This window comes from Passer montanus, unplaced genomic scaffold (genome assembly GCF_014805655.1).
Source record: "Passer montanus isolate IOZ18808 unplaced genomic scaffold, ASM1480565v1 scaffold70, whole genome shotgun sequence".
Taxonomy (NCBI): domain Eukaryota; kingdom Metazoa; phylum Chordata; class Aves; order Passeriformes; family Passeridae; genus Passer; species Passer montanus.
This window is the reverse complement of record NW_024372148.1, coordinates 603,020-607,319: the sequence shown is the minus strand read 5'-3', so window position 1 is coordinate 607,319 and position 4,300 is coordinate 603,020.

Here is a 4,300-nt window from a genome sequence, read left to right as displayed (position 1 = left end):
GCTTAGCAACCGCCAACTAATGGCTTAAGGTCAAGCTGTCTTCAACCACCACTATGGCCAATTATTTTGAAGTTGTTTCTGTTGAGCGCCAAAAATTGGATATCCAGCATGAGGCATAAGTGAGATTTGGGAGGAGTAAAATTCTGCACCAGACTCCAAGCAGACTGGCCTCCAGGCTCTAGGGAGCTGCCGAAGGGCTTGGCACCTTTCTCTCATCCTGCACATATAATCCAAAATAGAAGGAAAAAAAGAAAAGAAACTGACAGACTTTGCTCCTTTGGCAAAGTCCTAACTGTCTGCATACTCTTTTTTTTTTGATATGTCACTGAAAATCAGATTATTACAAAATATTAAAAAGTCAAAGAAATTTTTTTTCACTCTTTGTATGTCTTTTGAGAGTGTTTTCTGTATACCTTTAATTGTCAGAAGTAATATCATGTAAATGCTAACTCCATGCGAAGAAAAAATAAAATTGACCACTGAAAAGTATAGTAAATTGAAAGGATCGCATATTTTTTGTGTTAATAAACAAAGAAACTGTTCTCTTTTCAGTAAGTCTGTTGTCTGATGAGCCATCACTTAGGAAGTTCAAAAATCTGACAGGTTAAGTTGATACAAATTGCATTAAAGCAATTAGAATATTCAAGAGTTTTTAGCACTTGAGCTTCCTGACAAATGGTCTTATAACAAGAATTGGTCAGTTTATCTCCTTTTCTGTCAAGTATTCACCTTCAATGAAAGCTTTGCATGCATTTTAATTTGTCTTAAATTTATTCATAACTAGATTAGCAGTTTCTAGCAATCATTTGTTTTGCTTTTCTGCTTTCAGCCATCTCTTTTTTTATACCACCTGCTGTATTTGCCTTCTGTTCAGAGTATGCATTTGACAGTTACTAATAATGCAGATTAAATTTACTTAGTATGACAGGCAAAACACTGTGTAAAACCAAAACAATAGAATCCCATATTCTTCTTCTCTGTTTAAGTAGTAGCTTAAAAGGCCAAAACAAATTTTTAAGATCATTAATTAATTAACAAAGCTGGTCTCTTATAGGACTTAAAAATGGACTGTGTGGAAAGCTGGCTATGGTAATATAATATTGCAAGGTTTTAACAGCTGTATATATACATCTCAAGAACAAAATACAGTTACAGGTCAATTTTAATTTTTTTGGAGCTCATTAGCATTTGCTACTAATCAATATAGAATTTTTTTATGGAATGAAAATAAATGAAAATTAAGCTTAATTCAGATGTCTTATTTGCCTATTTTTATTATTTATTTGTCATTTCTAAAATATCTGTAATTCCTTCTCATTCATGATTTTTAAAAAAGCTAGAAGAAAACTATTAGATGCCACTTTTTAGATGTAATGATGTGGCCCAGACAGAAGCTGTGTTTATTATGCACTTAAGATGTGTGGTTAGATGATGGCAGAAGCAGTGAGTTTATTAAATAACTGCCCTTTGCACCAGTGGATCATTGACCTACAGCATCCTCCACATGGCAGCCTGGCAAAACTCCTGAATTGTAGCAGTCTGTGCCTTTTCCATGCATTTAACTTGGAAGATGCATGAATTCCAGAGATCGCATAGAAAAAGCTGTAGTGCCTCATACTGCATTATAATAGGATTGTTCCATAATTGGCATTGTTAATGGAAAAAGATTGGGTTGTTGGTTTTTTTGTTTAAATCTAGGTCAAGATAGAATAAGCATGTTAGACATAATTTAGCCCCCAGATGCAAATATAAGGACCCTTTTAAATGGAAATAGGAATAATTTAGAGCATTAGAGAAGAAAAGATGACCTTCAAAAAGAGGAATTTCTGTAGATACATAAAAGGTATGTTATAGAATATGTATACAATAGTGATTCATAAGTAGTCAACTACGCAGAATTTCAAATTAGCTGGAGATTCACTGACTGATGTATAAAAAAAGAAAAAAAAATAAAAAGAAAAAAATGTGAATATAAAATTGGAGCTGTTAAAAAATGTTATTTTTCTTTCCAGCTGGGCCTTTCCCAAAGACTTTCATTAGACCTACAGATTGCAATGCATAATGTTCTGCTGTAACAAGGGAAAGAGGATTTTTTTCACGGTGTCTACATTAGACACCTAATTTGGGAGACAGTTAATTGCCTAGGCTCATTATATATCCAAAGAATAAAAGTAAGCATCTCCAAAGGGCACCTCAGAGCATCTCAATTAGGAGTAATCTACCTCCATTTATTATAGAGAGAACCGAGACTTTAGTTTTATGGATCAGTTTTCTTAACCTGTGCAGGGACCGTGAATCTTACATTGGGTTACCAGAGTTTTTAAGGAGATTTCCAGCAAACAGGTTGTCACCTGCTGAGAAGAAATATCCAGGTTTCTCTCCAACTGTCATTAACAGAGACCTCAGCCAGTACCAAGTAGCTCATTTAATGCATATTGGTGAAGGGACAATAAAAACATCCAGACTTGAATAGAAGCAAGATGGGGCTTTGTTGTTTTTAACTGAGGACAATAGTGCAAAGCATGAAGGCAGAGTCAGTGGAGAACATGGAATGCTAGCAGGGGAAAGGAAGCTGCAATAAGAGGGACTGCAGCAGAGCCCAGGGTGAAGGAAGCCAAGCAGCAGCAGTGACAAAGTGTTTTGGTTACTGCCATAGAGCTTTCAGAGTTTGTGAAAGAGAAATACTAGGAGCATCTGCCACAGTAGGCTACAGCGAGTGAGTGGGTTTGGGATCTCAGAAGCTAGCACGCAAAAGCCAAAAAAAAGAAAAACAAGTGCTGGGAAAGAGCATTCACATCAGAGTTCTGCAATAGCAACCTCCACGCACCATTAAAACAACTGATATAATGCAGTAGTGAGTGTTACAAAGTTACAAAATTCTGACTTAAAAGAAATGGCAAAATGATCATGGCTGCATCTGGTAGTAATAGAGTAAACCTCAATAATTGTGTTCTGGTACATAATTCTAGATTAGAAACTCTTAATTATGTACCTTGTGCATGATGATCCAAAGTAACTGCGTGTACTCACTCTGAAGCATTTACAACAGGAAGATAGAAAAGGAAACTATCAACAATAAATAATTACATATGAGAAAATATTTCAGGGAATACTGGACTTATATGAATAAAAATTATAAGTGACATCAGTAATTATAAAGGAAGTGCTGAATCTGACATATTTAGTGATGACATATCTAAAAAATGTCAGAAATGGTTTCTGATAACATAGGTGGGAGTGACAGAGATGCAGAACAGAAATTGGGAAATAAAAGCACAAAGGACAAAAACAAATGCACCTCCTGAAGCAAACAGATCTGTGAATCTAGGCCTAAGTAATCAATAAAACATAGATTACTGTATATTTAGATAATTAAAAACTTATGTTTACTTGATACCAGGTGATAAAACTTTCTATGACAGTACCTTGGTCTATATGGACAGGTCATTTTGCTTTTGCACCAATGCAGGTAAAAGATTAGAAGGAAACTGAGAGTCCCTCATGTCAAATGAACTGACATAAATGCATGTGCAACCTACATCAGAACATATTCTCATAATCTGTGCTGTATATGTATTCAATAGAGTTTTGCCTTCTCAAATCATAAGATGATTAACTATTGAGAGGTGATACTAAAGCAGAACTGGGCCTTAAAATTTGACTGTCTACACTGAGAATCTCAAGAGAAATTGGGCACAGGACAAAACTGGGAGCCCAAGACTTCTGAATTTAGCACTTGAGATATTCTGCAAGTTCACGTGCATCATGAAGACATATATTAATAAGAAATTAATCTATTATGTCAAAGTGCATTACCTCCACTGTCACTGAGTTTTGTTCACTTGTAAAACTACACTAGTCACTTTATACAGTTTTGGTCACAGCTACTGGGTATAGAGCTTTCCTAAAATGTACTGCTTCATTGCAAACCCTTTTTCTCTCTCTCTGTGGTTTCATAACTAATTTACTTACTGACCAAGACATTCCAGAGACTATCATTTTCTCCTAACTAGTCTCACTATCACCAACAGTTTTTGTGATAATGATTTGGTAATGTGTGACATTTCCCAATAATTCTATTTAACATGCAATAGATGAGGACCTGTGCTCCATGGGGTCGTTTTGTCACCCAAAATTTTCAAGTCTTTAAAAATTTTGTCATTGAAAGAAGTATTAAAAAACTCATTGTTTTAATTTAAAACAGTTTCATGGCCAGAGAATTAAATACAGGCTTTAAAAAGTCAAGACATCAGTTTAGCCTTCTGGATCTCTGAAGTCAGAGAAAAAAGATGACAATTAG